We start from the raw sequence: 25026 nt of genomic DNA, 5'->3' as shown, positions 1-25026 counted from the left end.
CAAATTCGATACATCTAGAATAGGAGGTTTATGTGATATTTATAAGATTGGGGGACATTCACAAACCCTGTGGTCACTTAAGGAAGGGATTTGTGTAACTGACATCATCAGGAACAGGAGACAAAAATTTATAAAACTACAAAAAGGTTTTGACATGTATCTTTTTTGAAAAAAAAAAAAATCAAACTTTTCAAAAAAATTTAACGCCGAAAGCCACATTGCCATACATACACTTTGCAATAAGACACAATAGCGAAAAAAATTAAAAATAAAATTAATGTTGATTAAAACTGCAAATCGTTATAATTATCTACTCGAATACTAGAACGACAAATACATATTGGTAGTTGTAAGAATAGATAGAGGAATATCGAACAAGACTTGACAATGTATATAAGATGCCCAACACATTCGATCCCAATGATGAATTAATTTGAATTGCCATTGAGCATCAATCTTTTATTTTTTGACTTGATCCCTTCTTTAAAATTTTTTTATTTTTATGTGACGGTTGTCATGATTTATGCTAGACCCATTTTAATAGCAGTTCGAGCCATCTGTTAACCATCTTCATAATGGCATCAATAAATGATTAATTAATGCACATTTCATTTTTTATAATTCATTGCAAAAAATTAGACAGTATATAATGTTATTGTTATATGAACGTGAGAATCATAATTACAAATTAATGCCGTATGAATTATCATATTTTTTATTTAAATAACCATAAGTGTGTGATTTAAGGGAATAATATTTTTGGCCAAAGTGTCCGTGCACATGAGGGGGGAAGAAAAATGTAACTCCACATGGAACAAGGTAAAGAGGTTAAAATTTTGCGAAATAGAATGACTTATGAATGATCCCCTATGAGTAATTATTCCTTGCCAAACTTAAAGACCACTAAACATATTTTGAAATTTATCCAAATAAATGGATTCTGTATGATTTCTGCAAAATCCCTTTACAAACTCAAAAAAAAGAAAGAAAAAGTGGTCTTGCTAAACTGGGTAGTCCATTGAAATATGAAAACCTATTAATTAAATAATTAATGAAGGTTGAGAGATTGAAAATAGTTACTATTTCGAAATATTAAAGTATAAACAGTCAGTTACAAAACAAAGTAATCCTGAGCTCTCTGGCTTACGTACAAGTCCAGAAAATAACATTAAGAACTGATCGACCAATTTCCATTCGATGGAGACGAAGAATGGTTCTTTCAAAAAAGCCGAATTGGACTCGGAGGAGTTAAAGAAAACATTCCAGGTCAATTTCCTCAAGTCCATGAGTGTCCATACAAGATATCTTGGGGTTTCACAACAGACTGTCCAGAGAGCCATGAAATAGGGATTGAAAATAGATTTGTGAGGGAGGAAAGGTCATTTTTGATAACAGTAATGAGTCATTTCAGTTCCTTTTTTACACTTTTGCCCCCCTACAACCCTGATGCCCCCCCCCTAACTACAACTTTTAGGTGCATGTAAAGGGAAAGGCATACAGTGCCCTTCATCTAAACACCAAGCCACTGTCAGCCATCACTGGGACGCCAAGACAAAGGTCTATATCCGTAGTGGATTTGAGGCCTTCCGCCGCTGCTAGTCTGCCATTATTGACGCTAATTGCGGCTATATTGATAATTAAGGGAGGTTAGACAAATATCTATTTGTATAGTTATTTTGTTGATATTCTATTTTTATTTAATAAATTATATCTTGTTAAAGTTTAAAATTCAAAGTTGTTCAGATTTTAAAGTACCACCAGGTAAACTAAATGAAGTCTTTTTAGTTAAAAATAGTAATACTTCCATCCCAATGAAATATATTGTACCTTCTGTAAAATCTAATTGAGTCCTCTTGCCATCTATTCTATAGTTACCCTAGAGTGGCCCCTCCGTTAGGCAGCAGAAGGTTTAGTGTTCAATAAATTTAGAGTGATGATCTCAGTGAGCCACTGCCTCATAATGATTGAGCCAGAAATGGATGAAAATATTAAGCTGGATTGCATAATAAGACTTTGCTTGTCTTTTTTTATTGTCTGATTAATTTTAAGTTACTTATTTTACAAACAATAAAATAACTTTTTGTAATCAAAGTTCCACATGTTTTTATTCCATAATTAAAATTGTACTATTTTACCTAGGAGTCGTTCAAGTATAACATTTTGTAATAATGTAAGAATTTAAAGTCATTTGTACTAGTGTCAGAGCACCTCTGATATTTCAACTTATTCAATAATAATTATTTATTTGACTTTTATCAATGCATATTCAACAATAATGGTATGTGTTATATTCAAATGTGTCCAATGATTTTGCTTATTAAGCTGTCGCGAAATGAAACTTGCATGGAAATTTTGTACTTGTATATTAGCTGTAATTGATATTCTTCAAGAAGGGGCAAAAAATCTTCATTTTCTGATGTTCAAAGAACTAAAATAGTGACGTTACACGAAGTAAGCTGTTCTGAGTGGAATATTGCCGTAAAGATGAGCTGTAGTAAGACAACTATACCCTCTGCCATCAATGCTTTCTACTAAATTTGGGATTTATGCGGACCGAAAGAGAACAGGGCGCCCAAAGAAAACGTTCATATTTGATGATGCCATCATGAAGTTGATTGTTTCAAGATTTTTGAGGGGTTTCTGCTATCAAAAAAAGAAGTCTAATCTGATTTGACAAAGGGTGCTTAAAAAGAGTTTGCGCTTTTTCACGTCGTTTGGGTAAAGAACTTAACTTTAAACGAAAGATATGAAATATATTCCATTTCTACTAAAAATAAGAAAATATCCCAGGTGCTCTTTTTACAAAAAAACTGTATTATCGTTCGTTCAAAAATAAATAAAAACTTTTCAAAAGTATGCTGTTAAATATTGTTCTTCTTTCATCTTTCTGCGTCAAGAACTCAAAATAATTCTACAACTTTTTATAACATCATGATCCTCAATCATCATCAATACCTAATGAATAATTAATCCTTATAAAAATATAAAGGATGATCTTTTTTTACGATAGACTCATCGTGGATTAGAATTTCATTTTTCATAAAAATATTGCTTGAATAAGTTGGCAGAGAGCAACATTGACAAGTGTGTATGTAGCTGTACACGATGATGCGTTTACATACAATTTATTTAGAAAACAACTCTTTTTATCCAAATAAAGTGTTTCTATTATTGAATTTGTCTTTTTTTTTGTGGGTGTAAAAATATTATGAAATATTAAATTTTAGATGGGCAAAAATTACTATTCTGCCATTTTTTAACTCTAAAAAAGATTTTTTTTATAATCATGGAACCTCCTTACTTTAATAGGAAGAAAAAACCGTTGAGGGTTTCAAATTCTAATATGAAAATTTCATTAGATAAATTCTGTATAGACGCATGGTATCTATGATAGTCCACTCTAAATCCTTGATGGGCTTACTGAAAAATGGAAGATCCTATGTGAATTAACTTATGCCTTTGACAATGCTTGATTCAAAATAGGATGAGTGTTTATTTTCCTTATTCAAGGGTTGAACCGTGTTGACAGCTAATTTCCTCTCTTTTAAATCTTTAAATTGTTATGAATACAAAATTATAATTCCGGTTTCTTTTTTCTACATTCCAAAATGAAAGGGTTTCACAACTTTAAAAATCATTACATATTTTTTTTCATTTTTGCAATAAATAATTATTATATGCATGAGCATTGCTCATGTATGAATCAAGGAATGATAAATATATAAATATCTTTCACATCATCGACCTTGTCGTAATATTTGTTGGCACATGGTATAGATTACATATATCACTTGCCAAGATCAGCCAACACTACTTAAAACAGTACATCATTTATATAAATATGTTGTACATATTTTCATATTTTAGCCTTAAACAAGAAAAAATATTTTTTATCAATGATATTTCACAGATATTCACATGATATGAGGGAATTGATAAGTCAACTAAAATTTTATGTTGCAATACTACATGTTTGGATTTGAGTAAATTTTGTGATAATATTTTGATTTGTGTTGTTATGAGAGCCATTCAAATGGAGCAAGTCGTTCTGTAATTAAAGAAATGATTTTTTCTAGTGTTTCACATTTTTCAATTTTTAATCTGGAATGACATTGATCCAAAATCACAGAGGGTGACAACAAGACATCCTATGTCTCAACAGAGTAAGGTGAGACGGTTGGAAAAGCAAAAAAGATTCTAAATTTTATCAAAGGCAACAAAAATTAGAAAAAGTTTTGCTCCTTTCTGATGAAAAAAATATCACTGTTGATGCCACTGTTTATAATCAGAACAGATGCTCATCCACAACACAACATCCCAAAAATGTGTTAGCTTCAGTGATCCATGTCTTCAGAACAAAAAATCACGTGGTCAGCATGGGCAATGTCTCTCCTCCCATTTATTGTGCTGAGGAAGGAGCAGATCAATGCAGATTATTAAATCGTACTTCTGGATAGGAAAGTGCTTTCTTGGACCACATAAAAGCACAGGGCAACATTGTTTTCACTCAAGACGTAGCTTCCTTTCATCGAACCGCTAAGTCTCAAGCCTTCCTAAAAGACAACTGACCAGACTTTTGGGACTTCAACATGTGGCCGGCCTCCTCTCCAGACGCAAACCTATTAGACTACTATATCTTGGAGGGTCTGGAGGAGAGGATCTGTACTACTCCTCACAGGAGTGTCTAGTCACTAGATGCTTCCATCAAGAAGGTATGCACCAAGCTCGAGTTTGACTATATAGTCAAGGTCTCCAAGGGATTTTGACCTTATATGGAGGCAATTATTAGAGCGGATACCTCACATATTGAATAAAAGTTGTGCTGAGCACTGTCATAAGATAATGTTGTTGAATAAATGTCTCTTGTATATTTTATTTTTTTGAAAGTTTGAAAAAAACAAAATGTGTACCACAAGATAAGATTAATCCTTTATATAAAAGAATAAACAAAATTTTTATCCCTTTTTTTCACGGTTTTTTCACAGGAAAAAACAATCAGAGAATATCGTTGGCAACATTTTGGTTGAGTCATTTGTTGAATAACGAAAATTAGCACTGTCGTCATGAAACAAAAAATAATTCTTGGAAAGATGAGGCCACACGAAATTATATTTATGTACCATCTAAATAATATTACATCCAAACATGTTAAGTTCTTCCGGGAATGACAACATATAAATTGCTCAAACTGTTGGAATACGTGAGACGTTTCTTGCAACTGATTAAATATTATGTCAGTTTAGGAGTTTTCCTCCCAAATATTCTTCAAATTATCAGAGTGACCACGTTCATTTCCTCTTGTTTTTTTTCTTCACAAACCAACATAATATACATTTGACACATTTTTACTGATAATCTTCGAGCCTAAATGTATTACTTGTCCTTAATTTGAAAATTTAAACGTAATAGAGAGAAAGAAACATTCTAGTTGTTATTGTCATATCTGTCAACAGATATAACATATATCAAGGTTGCCATCGTATGCTTATCTTCTTGTTTTACATGGAGATTTAGACAATAAGTACTTAAATATAATTGAAGACCACATGTGCCACGCTTTTAATGACTTTTTTCTTATCATACCAAATGCAAGCAAGACTAGTTTAAAACCTTGTAGCCATTTGACCAAAAACCAAATTATATCTCATCTTGCTCGAATAACTTTCTATGCAATGTTTCTCTATTTCATTTTCTAACATAAATTAGATAGAAACTGTCTCTAAATATGTTTATGATATACATAAAGGGGCATTATATACAGTGCTCACTTTATACACGTTAAAATCTATATGTACGTACACGCCTGATATATTTCAAAGTATTGAGTAGTTAGGTGTTAGTATATACATACAAAACAGAGTAATACTGAGGATTTAATATGTAAGTTATTACAGGTGGAAGGTTATTCTTTTTTCTATGTCGTCTTGAAAAAATTAATCTCTCTGTTAAAAATAGTAGACTGAGTGACTTTTAAAAAACTTTAACGGTTGAATAAATTTTCGGTTCTGAGGTTGGATCCCTCACAGAAAGGGGAAATCTACTCCGGAGGAATTGAGGGCAAAATTTTGGAAATGGATCCATGTGTTAGATGAAGAGTAAACAAAGCGTTTCAAAAGGATAAACAGGATTTGAATGATGTTGCAGTTGAAGACCTGTCAAAAAAGGAAGGAAAGGTCAACAAGGAATTCAAAATGGCATATTCAATACCGATAAATGTAAACCCAATGTTGTATAAAATAGTTTTGGATTGGAAAGATAAAACAAATAAAAGATTGAAGGGATTGATTCCCTAAATTGCTTTTTTTGTGCATATGCAACAAAAATCATTTAATTAAATAATATTCAATAAATAGTGGCAAATTGCAACTTTTTTACATCTATAAAAAGAAAAATCTCAAAATCAATATTTTTTTGTTGTGGATCTTCCTTGAAACTTTTTTCATCATATACAGTTTTTTAGACAAAAAACAAAACAAAACAATTAAGGGTTGAAATACATTTGTATGGCTATAAAGATAGTATTAGAGATGTAAAAATTGTAGAAGTCTTCGTAAACATACATTTAACAATGCGCTCGGGACACATTTTCCTCTTGAACTCAATGCAGGTAGGTTTTGCGCCTTGGTTGTTCCTAGAGATGGAAATAATATACTTTATTTATTGGACTGTCGAAGACAAATTCTTAGGTCAGAGTTAATATGATACAATAATGGTCACTTATATTTAATCAGTGCAACTTCATCTGACCAATTAAAGGGATTTAAAAAAAAGGATAACTTTGGGTGCTTTGAAATATTGAACATCACTTTTTAAAACAAAATGATTAATAAAAATAACCAAGTTGATTGAAAATTAAGCAGAGTGTAACTCCAGGATATTATTTTATCTAATACTGAATATAGTAATGTAAAAAAAACAAAAACTATTTATGAGCACTCCAAATTTCTATGATAACTGAATTAATATTGAATATTTGGTCTTTTTATAAAATTGGAAAAAGAAAAATCAGTTTTTAATCCAAATATGTAACTATGTCTACGGAAATATTCAGTTTAAAAGTGTGTGGGCAAAGAACTTGATTTTTGCAAACCAAAATAGGAACAACAAAAAATATTTGTTTCATGTTTTTGTAAAATAATTCCATATTCATATATGGAACTGTCTGATAAATGATTCTTAATTTACCTTGAGAACAAGATAAAAGCAAATATGGCAGTTTTCAAGATAAAAACAGTTGTCTCCAAAGAATTGTTCTTTTAGGATTCAATCATTTTTAAAATCACATACTTTTTTATTTTGTCAAAAGTAAAATTAGATTTTTAAAAAGAAAGAAAATCTTCTTATGTATTAAAAGCAGTCTGAGGGTTCTCTGATATAATGCATACCATGAACATATTTTATACTATATAAATTAATTTTCTACAATAAAATGTTAGAAAAATTAAAAATATAGATATATAATTAGATGCGATGCCTGATGAGTAATTTAGTCTGTAGACTACTCACTAACAAAAATATTAATATAACTTTATTGCTATGTATAGTTCAAAATATGTTTATGATATACATATAGGGGGACTATATACAGTGGCCACTTTATACACGTTAAAAGCTATATGTACGTAGACGCCTGATATATTTCAAAGTATTGAGTTGTTAGGTATTAGTATACACATAATACAAAGCAGAGTAATACTGAGGATTTAATATGTAAGTTATTACAGGTGGACGGTTATTCTTTTTTTTATGTCATCTTGAAAAATTTAATCTCTCTGTTAAAAATATTAAGCTGTGTGACTTTTAAAAAACCTTAACGGATGAATAAATTTTCGATTCTGAGGTTGGATCCCTCAAAGAAAGGGGAAATCTACTCCGGAGGAATTGAGGGCAAAATTTTGGAACTGGATCTATGTGTTAGATGAAGAGTAAACAAAGCTTTTTAAAAGGATAAACAGGATTTGAATGACGTTGCAGTTGAAGACCTGTCAAAAAAGGAAGAAAAGGTTAACAAGGAATTCAAAATGACATATTCAAAAATGACAAAATTTTATGGAATTAATAGAAAACCGATAAATGTAAACCCATTGTTGCATAAAATAGTTTTGGATTGGAAAGATAAAACAAATAAAAGATTGAAGGGATTGATTCCTAAAATGTCAGAATACCGAAATATTTTCGAAGTCCTTGGGCTTTCGGGAGAACAGATTCTTCGATTTAACGATTGCAAAAGCGGAGCAGGTTTTTATTTCCTCACGTTTAAAGACCATGTAAATGTAATTTCAAAGTTTGAAAATGTAAAGGGGAGTGTAGAACTGGAAGGAAATGTATTCTTCACAATCGGAGGTCTAGATACTTGAGAGTTGCTCAAAGCCAAAGGAAGTAACTGGAAGAAATGGGGTGGAGATAAATTTGATAATATTGAGAGAGATTATGGTGGAATATTTTAAAACCATCGGCCAGTTTGAAAACAACATACTGTAGCTCTGGAAAGGGAAGAAGACGTAAAATTTTCAAAAAAATTCAATGAGATATTGACAGGGAATCTCAAGTTGAAAATAAAAGCCATGAATAAACTTCTAGTGGTTATACCAGTAGGGGACCTTAAGGTCGAACGTTCATCTGTGATGCAGCAAATTCAGTGATATACCTGTTTAAAAACGGCAAATTTGATTAAAACTGACATATTGTTAAAAGACACTTTAGAATGCAAATGTATATGTATAACTTATTAATAGGGAAAACATTTTTCACAGATATGAATCTGTCAATCTTGCAGGAAGTTAAGTGGTCACAATTGAAGCATTAAGTTGAATTAAATTATAAAAATTATGATTAATAATGGGGAAGACGCAATTTTTTTTTTTGAGCATCAATGAGATATCGTCAAACAATTTACGAAGTAAACCACTCTTAGTAGAAGCCAATCCACAAACTTCCTCATTTTTAATTGATAAATTAATTTGTAGAATCCTTTTGATATTAAAAATTCTTGGTCTTTTAACTCTTTGCTAGTTAATATCCTTTTTATAATGTGATTGGTAATGTGGTGAATAAAAAAAGCGTATATAATTACATGATAAACAGTTGATCTATTTTAATACAAAATGATTATAATTTTGTATCATTTTTTTAACTATTTCACTAATTTTTAAACGTAAATATCAACAAAAATGCAAACAAAACTTGTATAAATATAACAAAATATGAAAAATAAATCCTTATTTTCTAATAATCTAGACAACATGACTCTAAAAAGATAAAATTGGATATTTTTAAGTAAATTTTTATTTATATTAATAAATCATTACTTTATACGAATTTGGGAAATCAAATCATTACCTATTGTTTTAATAAAATTCCATTACAATTTTTTTAGTTACCATTTGATGCCATAGTTGTCACATTGAAAAAAAAAAATAGAGAAATCCTAAGGAAAAACAAAGGAACACTCTTAATCAAAAATGAAAAAAGTTAATTAAATTAACTTAACATCGATTAAAATTGCTAAATATACGAATAAATCCTAAACGGTGCATTACTTTGCTATTACCTTTTTCAAACTTATCGACTCTGTTCAATTTGTTTGGAATCAAGTGGACGCAAAACTAATTTTTTACGTTTGTTATGCAAAAGTTTTCATCTAGGAAAATTAGTTTATTTATACAAACTTAATATTATTATGTGTAGCATAAATTAATTTGATTAATTAAAATAACTATATAAAATGATATTATAAGAAGTAATACTTTAAGGACTAGAATAACAAAAACTGTCAAACAAGTTTAATTAATAAATGCATTTAGATGGGTCATAAAATATTATAAATATATTTTTGTATATAATCTATATTTATAACGTGTCTAGTTTTTGTTATTCTTACTTTTAGATTATTAAAAACTTATATACTAACTTTTTTAAAAGATATTAAAACCATTTTTTTTTAAATTGCTATTTCAATTGGAAACTTCTATTGGGACACTCGATCTTTAGTTTCAATATAATAACCATTTTTCATCATTTATGACCCTTTTCAGCAAATCAGGATCATAATTGACGTCTATTAACAGATAATGAGCAATGATCATGCGACAATTCCTTTGATAAAAATGAAGCAGTTTTGGAAAAAACTTCGCTGATACTTGACTCACTCCCAAAACATTCAAAAAAATTATGGCACAAGCCAACCGATATATCAACATTCTCAGCAACTTTTCTGATTGTAAATTTCTCCATTGTTTCAACCTTTCCATTCGTTTTTTACTTGCATGGTCGTCCAGAAAGAGACTCCTCATTGCCATCATCCCGTCCATCTTGGAAGAATTTGTACCACTTGTACATATTTTTTTTACTCAGAACAGTTTTTCCGTATTAAAGTATTCAACTGTTTTGGAGCACTTAATTTTATTTTTTAAATAAAATTTGATGAATTTTTTTAATCACGTTTTTCAGTTTCTTTTTTTATGATACGAGCACTTTTTTTTCTCAAAATATCTGTCTCCCTTTCACTTTCCATGATCTTCCTATTTCATACTAATCATTAGGGGTAGAAAAATAACAAGGACTCAACAAAAACAATGTTTAATAGAAAAAAAAAAGGTTAGACCATCATGTAATTGAGCTTCCTAGAATTTTCAATTTGATGTATTGTACCAACTGCTGGGAAAGAAAAACAGATTTTGACAAAACACGCAACCACTCATCTACTATGACGTCAATATTAAGAGCGTGGTGGAAGTCAAACATCAGTCGTATATGTGTTATGGTATAACCTTGTATTTCTATTAACCTTGGGGTACAGGAATTTAGAGAAAAATTTCTTTCTAAACAATAGACTAACACCCTAAGGAAGAAACAGGTAGCTCAATATTTAAACTATAAGAAACCATTATGTAGAATTTTAATACAAATTATTCTCAGTTAAATATAATCCCGCATTAAGTTTTTTATATATTTAAATAATATTCTTTTAATATTTTCTATATCCACGTATCAACTTTTTCAATAATATTCTTTTTTGTTATGAAATGAAATTATATATATTTAGTTAATAATCTATTATTTGGGGACACTTCGTTTAATTTAACCAGGCGTAATAGTTTTATTTTTAAAGAAGCTTTGTTTTTTTACAAATCAATATTTTCTCACAATAGAGCAAAATCAAATAGATTAATTCAATCAAAAGACGTGATAGTAGAAATATATTTCAAAAATAAATACTATTATTTGATAAAGTATATAAGTAATTTTTGATAATAGTGGTAACTCATTTTTATCTATATTTATACTTGGTTTAATATTGATTCTAGATCATAACATATTCACTTATTAATATATTATTTTTATTCAGCGTGTGGAGAGACTTTGCCAAAAAGTATTATTGCCGAACTAAGACATTGTCAAATGACCACGTTACGTAATGGACAGTCGTTTTTGAATGAATATCTTAATAAAGGAAAACTTTTCAGAAGACAATAATTAAAACTATTTTATGATGATTCATGCTGCAATACTATGTAATTAGGATTACCATTCGTGTAAAACCATTTTGTAAAGATAAATGTTCAATTATTTACCATAAGTTGCTTTGATTAAGTGATGACTAATTATTTTATGATAACGCTCTCACAGTTGGTTCAAACTTCTTATAGAGCCATTCTCAAAAAAGTGTTTAGAATTGTCCAAGAACACTATATACAAAAAAGATTTTTTTTAAATAAGAGAAAGAGTCAATCAATCCATATTTAATGTTAAATTGAGAATCAAATTTGCTGATGCTCCTTTGCATTTGCTTCTGATCGACACTACTCAATCCCAATGTCTTCTCCAAATCTTTAAATAAGAAAACGTGTTTCAGAGAGTGAAGAGAAAAGGAAAGAAACAGAGGGAAGGATTGATAACGTGTTGATCTTATGGTGGAACATTTAATTTAAATTTTAATAATTTGGAGACAACTTTTTCTAAACTCAAGGCGGAGCCACCCCAAGACATCACATCCCGGACTTCTGCAACTCATAATGTGGGGCCCTCCTCTCCAGACGCGAACCCCTTGGACTAATCTATCTAATTGAGGGTTTGCTACTCTTCACAGGAGTGGCCAGTCTCTACATGCTTAAATCAAGAAAGAGTTTACCCAACGTGAGTATTACTATATAGTCAAGGCCTCTAAGGGGATTTAGCCTCATATTGAGGCAATTACTAGAGCTGAGGGCTCATATATTGTGTTAAAGTTGTGCCAAGCACTATTTTGAAATGATTTCGTTAAATAGTTTTCCTCACAAATCACTCCTTTAAATTTCACCCCTAAAAAAATTGAAAATAAAAAAAGTGTACCATTAGATAAGATCCGCCTAGTATATAAAAAGATAGAATGGAAAGGATGTTTAGTACTGCGGAAACATAAAAATATAATAGGAACAAGTTTGGTTAATTTATACGTATGCTTGCTAAATTTCCGACTGATTTGTTCGACCATGTTGGATTCTATTTGTGATAACAAAAAAAATAAAGATAAAAACTAATTATAAATATGATAAAAATTAGGGGGGGGGGCATTAGAAACTTTTAGGGTGGCTCTGATCACGTCACTGTATCAATGAGCTCTATTTTTCATTCGTATATACCAACATTAATACAACCAAACTTTGCTGTAAATATATACATGTATACAATGTATCATATACAATATATAAAACGTGCTAAGATAAAGGAGGAACTATCAGTGATGACTTCCAGGGACCAATTTACTCCTGTATAACCAATTATCTGGTGAGATTTTATAGTTTCCATTACTATTTAATTATCTTTTTATTTGAGTTATAAAACTATTATATTATGTTTAAGATAATTTCTTTAGTATATTATGCTGTTAAATAGGGATTTTACGTTTGTTTTAGTATTTGTACAAATGAGTTATTACAAAAACTATTATATTTTAATATAAATTTATAGTACAACCTATCATTTTATCCTTCATAATAATGGATTAATATAGATATAAATATAATGATTATGGATGCAATGAGTGTATGTAATTAGCTATAGATTAGTGTTGTCACAAATCATATGTTATCGAACCGGTTCCAACACCCAAAATTTGGATATGTACTTTGATAATTTTTAAGAAAATTAAATTGTCGTTATTGATTTATTTTATGAATAAAGAACTGGCTTTTATGATGTAAACTATTTTGATAAACATTTTTATAGGGCTCCAAACAATAATAAATAAACAATATTTTACAAAAGTCTTCAAAAATAAAATGCATAATATTTAAACAACTAGGGTACAGGATGGTTCACATACATTGGTAAAATTTTAAAGGCTAATAACAAACTAGAGTAGAACCATTTTTTTTTAAAAGCTTTATTTAATGGCATTGAAATATTCATAATGAGATCTGTCTCTCTTTATACCCCTGCCCACACGGCAGCAGAAGCTTCAACTGGCCCAGGCGACTTTTTACGGATCCAGCTTTACAATTGTATACCTTCTTCAGGGCCTCTACAGACATGATACTTAGCACAGGCCTAATTTTTTACCCATCTAAAGACATATAAATTTAATGGGTTCAGGTCCAAAAAGGTAAGATTCAAAAGTGAGAACATTTGGTGCTGTAGACATCCTGCACTTTTTTGGCCTTGTGGGGCAGTGTACTGTTTTGTTGGAAGGTGTAATTTCTTCATTGTTGAACATCTTAGCCATCAATCAAAATCAAATTGAGCGCAGTAATCAATATTGAATTTATGAACATTGGTGTACCCTTGACGCAACTTTTAACTTTTCAAACATGCTTTAATATAAGGTAATCTTTATTTTTAAATTAAATTTCCCACCAAAGAATAAGGAAATACTATTTTGAAGTTTACTGTTACAATTGTATCAAATTAAGTTTTACGTTTTGTTTTGAATGCAATAAAAAGTACATATAGCTATTATAGCTATTTACATGTAGGATATATATATTGTTAAAAATGTCAAAAAAAAGTAAAACAATTTTATTTAAAATGGTTTTTCCTATTTTAAAGGCCTTACAGATATGGAATATAATAGTTAATTTTTTTAAATGTTAAAAGATAGTCTTGAATGGTTAAATGACAACACAAACGTTAAATATCATTTAAATCCACCAAATCCAAAGGGGGAGGGGTCTTTATCTAGTGCTGTAATTATACAAGAGTTTTTAATCTTAAGGAACACTCCGGTAAAATTTTTCAACAGTGTACGATTCAACCTCAAAATTTGAAATGTATGTGTATATACAGATCCTCCATCTCCGATAGCAAAAGTGATCTTGCGCTATCTTCGTTCATAAAAAAATTAATAACTCAATCATAATGTGCAGGGGCTTCAATATTCCTGCAGTAGACTGGAATATTCTGACACCTTATTCTAACTCAGCAAATTTACTTATCCTGGCTTTTCTTGACTCCTTTCTCGACCAATACATCACGGAATCTACACATATTAAAGGAAACATGTTAGATCTTGTCCTCTATATTTCATCATGTAATATTAAGACCGAGGTAATGATGGAGGTGTCCCTCTCAGATCCCTACCTATTGTTATTGATGCTGATTACATCGCCAAGTTGAAAAATACAGACGAGTTACCCACCCACACTCTATATTTTAAAACCTCCAATGACATAGCAGTCCAAACGAGCTTGTTATCCATTGAGTGGGTTTAACTCTTCTCTACCCCGAATACCTCCTCGAATATTGTACCAGGTGTTGAGGACATGTGGTCTACATTTCGTGATATACTTCACTCCCTTATTGATAAGTACGTTCCCAAAAAATATAATAATAAGGTTCTCCATGTACTAATCGGAGCATCATCTTATTATCAAAGAAGAAAAGAAAATATTGGTGTCGATACACAAAACTCCCATGTCCTCAGATCCTAGAAAGGTATAAAGCTTTCCAAAAGGCTGTTAAACTTCTGGTGTCTTCGAGTAGGCGTTATTTTGAAAGTAAATTGTTAGCTAATTTTCATAAAAATAACTTCAAGCCTGTTTTTTTCTTTTATGAATTACAAATCTGGGCCGCTCAATATGATTTTTTGAACGAATTTGAATTGGATGACAGTACTCGAATGACCGATTACCGTAGCTTTACAAATCTTTTTAACGACTTCTTTCACTCAGTTTACTCAACAGATTCTGAGACTCCCTACATTGATCAACCACTCCCGGATAACCGTCCTCGCCAATTCAATATTTTCTTTGAAGAATTATTTGTCCTAAAAGCCAATCCCTCAATAACTCTTTCTCGTCGGGTCCTGATGGTATTTTTACTTTCTTCTTGAAGAAGACTAGTAATGTTATTTACTTCCCTCTTACAATGATATTCAACAAGTCGATACAGGAGGGAGTGGTGCCGTTTGACTGGAAATACGCCAATATTATCCCGATACACAAAAAAGGAAGCCATAAGGATGTTCGTAATTACCAACCAATTTTCATCACAAACCAGATGTCTCGATTAATGGAGAAAATAATCAATTCTAAAGTGAGAAATTTTTTGACAAACACAATTTGATTTCTTCCTGACAACTTGGATTCTGAAGTGGAAGGTCTTGTTTTACAAACCTTTTATCGTTCTGGGATGATGTCTCTCGAAGTAGGGACTCCTCACTGGATACATATGTCTTATATTTTGACATCAGGAATGCGTTCGACAAGGTGCTGCATGGTAGGCTCGAACACAAACCATAATGCATTGGGATTATGGGTGAACTATGTCAGTGGATTTCATCTTGGCTCAAAAATTGAGAACAGCGAGTTCTGATAATCAGTATTGGATCAGCTTCAGTAGGGTTTCCATCCTCTGTACCTTGGGGGAGTACCCGTGGACCTACTCTATTCTCGGTCTATATTCACGACCTGTGGGACAACCTCTGATCCAAAATATATATTTATACTGACGACACAAAGCTTGTTTGCCACTCAGAAGAGGAGGCCAAACATGACCTCAGAGAATTTCTGAGGTCGATTGACTGATGGAGAATTCCTGTAAATCTTGAGAAGAGCTCCATTATGATTTTTCGGGGCAGTGCTGTTGATCTTGGAGGGATGAAGAATGTGGGTGTGTTTAAGGATCTTGGGGTGCTAACATCTTATTATATGAAATTCAGCAACAATATTGTAAGAAAACAAATAGAGCGCTTGGGTTTGTTAAAAGGAGTTTTAAAACCAGAAATGTGAAGCTGATAAAAAAGCTTAATGAAGCATATTTTATGCCTATTTTAAACTGCACTTCTAAGTTGTGGAATCCAATTTATAGAAAGGAAATCAAAGCTCTTGAAAATGTACATAAAGGATATATTATGATAGTATGGAGCAATATATCCTATGAGGTTTGTTTTCATCTAGTCGGGCTTTTGTTGCTTGAAAAGAGTAGTAAACTTGAGGATGTGGTTATGATGTTTAAAGTTATTAATGGACTGACTAATTGTAATATCAAGCCCAATGTATTTTGTAAGGTGTACAACACTAGGTCGTCTTCTGATTTTTATTTAGTTCAGCCATCGACCAATACTAATTATCTCCAACATAGTTTTTTTATAACACTATACAGGTATGGAAGAAACGCCTCCCCAAAGAGGTGAGAAGAACGTCTTCACTTTAGGGTTTTAAGAGACTCTTTAACAAATTATCTAATTTAATTCCACACCACATTATATCATTTCCTTTTACCATATTATTTGATAAGATTTTATAATATTGTTTTATTATTCTTTATCATAATGTTTTTTTATATTTTATCACGAGTCGACTATATTGAGCTTTTTTTTAGCCACTAGCCTAAACCAACCCAATAAATAAAAAATATATATATATTTTTTTGATAATCAATCTAAAGCAGTGTTTCTAAAAACACAAGATATATATATAAAGATCTTCTAATACAAATATCATTTAAAACTTATAAAATTTGTCAAAATATTATTAAAACTTTTTGAATTAGCTTTTTTTTACGGTACTTAGATTTCTATTACAAATTAATTCATGAAAAATAAAGAGTTGGGGAAATAGTACAATTTATGACAGAATGTTATACAAATATAATTAGATGACTATTTTGCGTAACAGTAAAATGACTTGATGACAATTTTTTAATAGAAACTCCTCATTATTCTTTGCTCTTAAAAAATTGAAACATAAAAAAAATATTATTTTTTTTTCACTTTTATTTTATAGATCAATCAAGACTCGGCAGATATTATTTTGTAATAAATACAAAGGATACGCAAGGTAAGAGAGATGTATATAATGAATTGAATGAACCAACTTACTTTGTTGCTTTATAGAAAACAAATCTTATCTTTTAGTATGAAAAAAAGTGATTTATTCTTGTCCTGTAATCTTTGAAAGATTATTTCCTCTTGCATATAAAGATTTATGAAATTAAAAAAATATACATATATATTTATTGGTCCCAGCAATAGTGCTAGAGTTGTAAAATATATGACTTGCGGGTATGTAAAAAAAAGTAATCAAGTTAGAGTCATCCAAATTGGCACTTTCTTTTGTTAATCTAAGAAAAAAAAATAATGTGCCATTTTTGCAATAGTTGGCGACACAATAATTCAAGCTATTGGCAGGAAGTTTTATAGAAGAATAAATATTCTAATTTGGGGAACCAGACTAGGATAAATTGGGAGAAAATAAATGTTATTTAAATGCAGTGTAATTTTAGAATACTTATCTACTTATAAAAAAAGTAAAGTCGTCAGTGTCATCTGGACTCCCTATCGATTTTTATAAGACTTTTGCTTCTGACTTAGCTCTTGTCCTTGAAGTTGATTACAAGGAGATCTTTGATAAAGGTGGTGTGCAGGATTTCATTTGTTCAGGACCTTAGGTGATGTTCCCTAAAAAAGGGAAATATGTTTTAGATATAAGTAATTACAGACCAAATACTCTACTTAACTTATCATATTTAGTAAAAAGGGGAATACTAAATATGAGATTGGCATATTTTTCCCATGCATTATTATGAGCGAACAGTAAGGATTCATGAAAACAAAACCAGCCGAAGGCATTCCTTTTATTATTGAGGATTCTATCAGATAATTTGAAAATGAGAAAGAAGATTTTTGTATCTTTGACACATTTTAATAAAGTGTTTCACTCAGGTTCCTTTACTTTTTTACTTTGGCAACTAATCAGAGATTCATTTCCTCCCCAGTTCGTCTGTTTGATTGCCACACTCCTCGTTGACTTCCCTGAAAAAAAAAAATGTTACATAGTTCAAGAGGCTGTAGACACAGAGATTACTTTTCTCTTCCATATTCCTACAGGTGGTCAATAGTCAGCACAAGGAATTAATAAGTAATGACAAGATTAAAGGTCTTAAATATATAAATTAAACTTACAAATCATTTTGGTCTCGCAATTCTCCTCTCTTTTTGGCTTAAAGATTGACGTCTCAGGTTTTTGCATCTGCTGAGATTTATTCCATATAACGAAAAAAAATCAAAAAATAGATCGTATTCTTGATGACTTATATTGTAGTAAAATAAGACCGTAGATATCAAAAAGAAGAATTGAGGCCTCTATTTACATTTTGGGGGTTGGGATGTTTAAACACTGAATCCCTTTGGAAATACTTGAACTATTCGTGGTTTTCCAGGCTGGTGAAAAGTGAAGACCTTTGGGTTCTAATGATAAAATATAACTTCTTTATGCAGACAGGATATCAGCTGAACGAAAAGAACACATATGGTTGTATTAGAGCTTACAAAAAAAAATAGCGACTTTGGACTCCTTATGGGCCAAAATGGTGTTCCGTTTTCCGTAAGTCCTTCCTTTACATAATAATGAAGAACTATAATTATCACATCAACTCACTTCATTTGGACAACTAAAGGGTAGGAAGCCCTTCTTCACTTACCACAACTTCTTGGTGAGAGGCTGTGCCATAAGCAACGACGTGAAACACATCGGGACAACCTGAAATTGATACCCCACACGTACGATAATATTGTTCCGTCGACATTGAGCAATTGAACATCAGTAGAGTCAGGCAGACCTTTTCTGGAAAAATCCTGAAGAATAACCTGAGATATTTAATAAAAGACGTCCATAGCTGTTAGGTATCTCCCCCCCCCTCTATTCTATGTAGTGCGGAATGCATTCTTCAAAATCTCTTCACAAATTCAATACAAAAGGGTTTTTTCTTTAAATTAGCTACAGAGCCCATTATTTACAAATAATAAGACGGAACACGGAACCACTGGAGAAATATTAAACACTTTGTAAAATCAAAGTAGAGACCCTAATCTTTATTTTCTATAGTTGCCCTATGGCGGTACCCATCTCTAAGGAAAATAATGTAATTGTAAATTTCCATTGATATCATTATCCTCTCATGGGCTGTGATACGCAGATGAATAAACAGATAGGCAACAAGGCTACATTTCATTTAAATATTTTTATCTTTCTTTTAAACACTTAAAAAATAATTGATCGTAAACATGTATAAAAACGTAAATTTGTTAATTTTACAGGAAGCTGTTGTGTTTAGTGTACGGATGATTTTAAAACAAAAACATAATAGAAATTTTTCAAACTTTGTGCTTCGTATTTCTTTTTTTTATCAAAGGGAATGGTTGTTCTCAATTTTTTTAAAAATCATCAGCTTATCACAAAAAAAAAAAAAAGTTGTAAAATAATTTTAAAAAAATAATTTTTTTGGAAAAAAAAATTCTAATGAAATATTTTTGGAAAACAAAAATTCAACTATTATATTTTTTGGAGAAAATTTTCAAAAATACACAAGAAAATTATATTTTTAAGGAAAAATAAAAAATTAAATAAAATTTCAAATATTAAATTTAAAAAAAAGATTTAAATATTAAATTTGTTAATAAAAATTGAATTTTTTTTTTTTTGAATAGAGTATTTTTTTATAATTTAGAAAAGTAACAAATTGTAACAAAAGTATCTAAATTGTAAATTATACATTATTTTCCTGATGTCGATTATGATACCGATTCCAGAAAAAAATGCCCAATTCCAGACTCCAATTCCCATCACTAGTTTTTAATGTCTCCATAAAAAATTAACAAAAGAACCTCTCAATTTGCCAATTTTTAATGTCTCCATAAAAAATTAACAAAAGAATTTCTCAATTTTCCAATAGCATAGTATTTATATTTCTATGTTTGTACCAGCAGTATACAAAATATACCAGACTGTGTGAATCCAGAAGATTTTAGTTATAAGGCTTTATTTCAAGTTATCCTATATTTTAATGCAAAAGGGGATATATTACAGAGTCTGGAAATAAATAAAAAACGATACTAATATAGTAAATATACATTCATATATAAACATTGAATATATATTGTTTTGTGACAGTTTTTTTCATTTAAAATACTTGTAAATAAATGTCTCATATGACAAGTATATTATTTATCCTCTATTGACTCTTTTCAGAATATTTATTAATATTCTAATAAAAAATAAGAGAACATATTTCGATAAATATCCATGTGACATCTTTATTCCTTACGAAGGAGTTATTCAAAACTATATAGATCCACCAATTTTTGAATAAATGTGGCTTGCGAACATCAAAACAATCTTGAACAAAAAGAAAAGAAAAATAGGTAATCCTTATTTCCTTTTATTTATTTCATATAAACATACCTGGTGGACCATTGAAATCAGAGCAATTACTAATTCAATAATGTATTAAGTTACGGGGAAATTAATTAATACTTGGATATATTAAAGCATAAACAATTATTTACAAAACAAACCAGAACTCTCTAGCTTACTTACAAATCGAGATAACAATACTTGAACATGATCTACGACTTTCCAATCCATAATTGAAAAACTACCAACTAATTTGGGGACATTTTTTGTTTCTTTTCGGAAGGTAGGGTGTGATATACATTAAATTAATTAATTATATATGTGTGTATATTAAGGTAGGTGGTTTTTGAGAGGTAAGATCAATTTTTTCGAATTTCGATGTATAAATTTTAATGTGTCAATTGTATCAATGGTAATAATATTGTGAAAAAAGCCCAACTTATAATAAGTCTAGTCAAAAGAAGTTTAATATTATGAGCTCAATTTACTCAAAATCGTGTAGGTTACAATCATAATAAATTTCTGGTATGAAAAAATGTGAATAAAATAATGAATTTGTTTCAAAAGAAATCTATTATTTGTCCGATCGATGGATTCAGTATTGTGTATTTCATGTTCTAAAAGTTTGATAGATTTACGTTAGATGATGTTAGAAAGATAAGATTTGATACTGCAAATTCTTTTTATCAGTTTTTAGGATTTTTTGATTCAGTGAGGAAACGTCAAAGATGGACACCAGGTAAGAGACAATATGCCATACTCGAAAGTGTTTTTTGAGGAGGCTAAAAACTTGATGGTATAATATAGTAACAGCGAATCACCCGCAATTTCTATTTCATCGATTCCCTTTTGATAATTTTGTTGTAAAAAGTGCAAGCCCTATTGTCGAAAATTTGAAAAAAATCATGGAAATTGTCAATCTTGACCGTTACGTAAGCACTATTTTGATTGCCAAGGAGATTATCAATAATCAACTCTTTTTTTAAAAAATCAATTAAAAAAATAGCGGATATCTTTTACCACACCAATTCACAAATTTATATTTATATATAGTTTTAGTTGGACTTGGGAACTTACAAAATACACGTATGTTCAATTGTGTGAAATTTAATAGTTTTTCAGATTACCAGAAATTTACCGATATCTTCTTATACTCAATTTATAAGACTTTCATTTTCGACCCACTCTATTTTATGATGGTTTAAAAAAAAAAAATAATGTAGAACGTAATTCAATGAGACTTAATGTTTTCACATCAATACATCCGCAGTATAATATTACTGGTTTCTTTTTTCAGCCTAATATTGTTCATTAGATGTTTGTATTATGTAGAGGCACACCGACATTTATGATATTTATTACATTGCATTATTGTATATGAGGATCTATTAGGACTACTTTATTATAAAAGAAATATATAATGAGAATCAATCTTTATTTGTTCGAATTTTATACTCAAAAAGGAATTACTAGTATATCCATAATTTTCTTTGTATCTTTTTTTATATTAATATATTTTCCACAAAAAATTGTTTACAAATAACATCAGCATTGTTATTTTTAGTCATTTTGTGAGGCTTCACAACCAAATTTCATGGGGGAAAAAACCTTATTGTATTAGAATTAGGAGAAATCGTGAATTGGCTCGCACATATATAGTCATGTAAATCGTGTGTATTTTTTACTGGCCTATTTACTTAAAATTGGTAATCTGAAGAATTAATTTTCTGTTCCTCGAGAGTTGTTATTTTATTTTTATTCCTTAGAAGTGAACTTCCTTTCTTTAAAATATTTAATACCTGATTGAATATTTGTATTTGCTCATAATAAAAAGAGAGTAACTTAATTGATTTGTTGAGTTATAGTTGTAAGTCCTTGTTGGACTTGAAGTAGAATTAGGATCGACATAGAAGTAGTTCTTGTCAGTATTTCTTGTTCATTTCTAGATCACCCTCTTCCATTTTCACAGTTGATTGTAGCCTAAAGAAACATCTATAAATTGGCAGGGTTACAAAATTGATTTTTTTTAACTTGCTGGAAATACACACGATTTTATCACTACACATATATATTTTGCGTTTGCACGCAGTTTACAACTTAGCTTTTTGAATAATTTAATTTATTTAGCACAACAATTTTTTTCTGAATAAAAACTGCAAAGGTTTTGTGGCTTAAAATGTTTTTATTTTTGGGGAGAGAATCTTATCTTTGTTATTTTCTTGCTTCCAAAATTTCTGCGTCATATACTCCAAAATCCAAATTTTTTACAATTAATTTGACCGGATGAGATGTATTGGTAATACCTCAAGGGTAACCACTAAAATTATAAGTAGTAAATTTTTTTTTTCAGATAATATCGAGGTCAAGTTAAGTGTCATAAATAATTTGGGAAAAAGTAATACTACTTGTGTATTTCAAATCCTTCCTGAATTGTAAAATAAAGATAGTAATATATCTAGGAAATATTGGAGTTCAAATGGAAATGATATATTTCATATAAATTTAATGATGTCATTTTAAATTTGTTTGTGATAAATAGTTGATCAATTGTCCACAAATTTTGGTTAAACTTTTTTTTGGATAATTTTCATTTATCAAAGAAGAGAAAGAAAAAAAAATTTCTAGTTTGTTGAACTCTGGCATTGTTTTTAGTGATGCTAAAGTTTTTTTTTACTGTTGAGGCTCTATCCAACTACTCTAAACGATCAAACTTTGTTCCAAAAAGATATGAATTGCCCTGTAGAGTCTATTAAATGCACGAACTAGAGTAAGTGGTGGTATAGAGTGCAATCAGATGTTCCAGTAAGGTGCTTATTATTTCGATCAATCGGGGATCAAAACTAACCGCATTGAACACGTGAACACATTCCAAAAGAAAATCCTTCATCCATATTTTAATTTTAATGTTTAAAGTTCACTCTAACACATCCAATTTGATATAAAAGTGGTATGAAACTAATTTCCTTCACTCTTGGAGCAATAAATTATAGTTTGCTAGAAACCCTATCCTAATTTTGATAAACTGAGACCTTCCTAATGACCGAGAGGTCTATTCAAATCTTAACCCTTTTGAATTTTAAAATTTAGCAATATATGATTTATCAATTAACAATATAATTTCAATAAAATTAGTACAATAAATAAATTTGAGTATGAGCCCTATTAATCATTAATATAGACCCTTAGCGGCATTAAGGGCTTTCAGGGGGAGGCAAAAGACCTGACACCCCCTGCAGATGTAGAACTCTTTCATAGCGTCTAATTGCTAGCTGACAGTGGCTTTGATGATCTCGGTGTTTGGATGACCGACAATGCATGCCTTCACCTTGACATGTACTGAATAGTTGTAGTCAAGGAGATTGACACCAGGGCTGTAGGGGGAGGCCAAAAGTGTAAAAAAGTGTTCCAAAGGACTCATTCAAAATAGTCTTACAAGAGAGAAGATGGTTTTCTTTCATTGCTAGTGTCAAAAATGGCTTCTCCACCCTCAAAAAACTACTTCCACCCATTTTAAATAGCTCTTTGGATTGTCTTGGTGATATCTCATATCTCTTGCATGGATCCTCAAGGACTTGAGAGGCTTGGCCAGGGCTCTTTGCTTTAACTCCACGGGGTCCAGTTTATTTTTTTTTGATTGAGTCCTTTCCTCTTTAAGGTGTCAGACTTGCTGACAGCGTGGACGGAGTTTCTGGAGCCTCTCAGCAGTAAGAAATTCGTCGATTACATTCAAATGTCATTTTCTAACTTGTACGTATTATAAAGAGCTCAGTTTTGTTTTATTTTGCAATTAATTGTGTATGCTTTAATTTATCCAAATATGAATTAATTTCAATCACTTTATCTTAACTAATTATTGAATTAGTAAATGTTCAGATTTAAATCGAACACACTGTAAAATGTGACTACATTTTTCAGGAGTATAATTAAGAATATAGCAATATGGAGTTACTTCGATTTTACTTTCTTTCTAGAAACCACGAAATGAGGATTGGGAAAGTAAATTTTAAAAACGACTCTCATTATCATTTCCTTAAAGTAGTGAAAACCCCTTTAATATTTAAAATTAATTTGTTTTTTTTACTTGGTTGTAGTATTTTTCACTAATTTTTATTTATTAAAATATACAAATATCAATTTAAAACAAAAAGCTAAAAGAATAAAAAGTTTGAGAATTTACAGAATCTCGATTTGAATAAAAATACTTCTTATTATTTTGAATATATAATATGTCGAGAATATTTTTAGAATGCTCCTGAAACAGTTAATCAGATTATTCGCCATATTGATCTTAATAATGTATAGTACAGGATTTATTTATATATTTAGTAATCAAATCAAATCAATTTAGTGAAAGTTTAGTTAATTTGATTGTGATACATCCAATATATAATTGTACCTATTATTTGATATAATACAC

General features: G+C 30.1%; 1 protein-coding gene and 1 long non-coding RNA gene across 11 annotated transcripts in view; one reads left to right on the top strand and one right to left on the bottom strand.

Moving 5' to 3' along the window:
- LOC121125441 (uncharacterized) overlaps positions 1-25026 on the top strand; it is a 189384-nt gene that overhangs the window by 95365 nt on the left and 68993 nt on the right. For 4 of the 10 annotated variants that reach the window (XR_011781991.1, XR_011781993.1, XR_011781997.1 and 1 more), the window contains exon 2: positions 17202-17255. The exons of 3 other annotated variants lie outside the window; for them this stretch is intronic. The gene's annotated coding sequence lies outside the window, so the exon portion shown is untranslated. Of the gene's footprint in view, positions 1-17201; positions 17256-20467; positions 20618-25026 lie in introns of those variants that run through there. 3 more of the 10 variants (XR_011781992.1, XR_011781999.1, XR_011781996.1) reach the window with 3 other exon arrangements.
- Positions 17924-18518, bottom strand: LOC139906448 (uncharacterized). The gene is made up of 4 exons (XR_011782000.1): positions 18380-18518; positions 18282-18298; positions 18150-18229; positions 17924-18066 (listed from the first exon to the last, which is right to left on the bottom strand). It is a non-coding gene; the product is annotated as an uncharacterized lncRNA (long non-coding RNA).

This window comes from Lepeophtheirus salmonis, chromosome 10 (genome assembly GCF_016086655.4).
Source record: "Lepeophtheirus salmonis chromosome 10, UVic_Lsal_1.4, whole genome shotgun sequence".
Lineage (NCBI taxonomy): Eukaryota > Metazoa > Arthropoda > Copepoda > Siphonostomatoida > Caligidae > Lepeophtheirus > Lepeophtheirus salmonis.
This window is presented reverse-complemented; position numbering and strand designations above follow the sequence as displayed.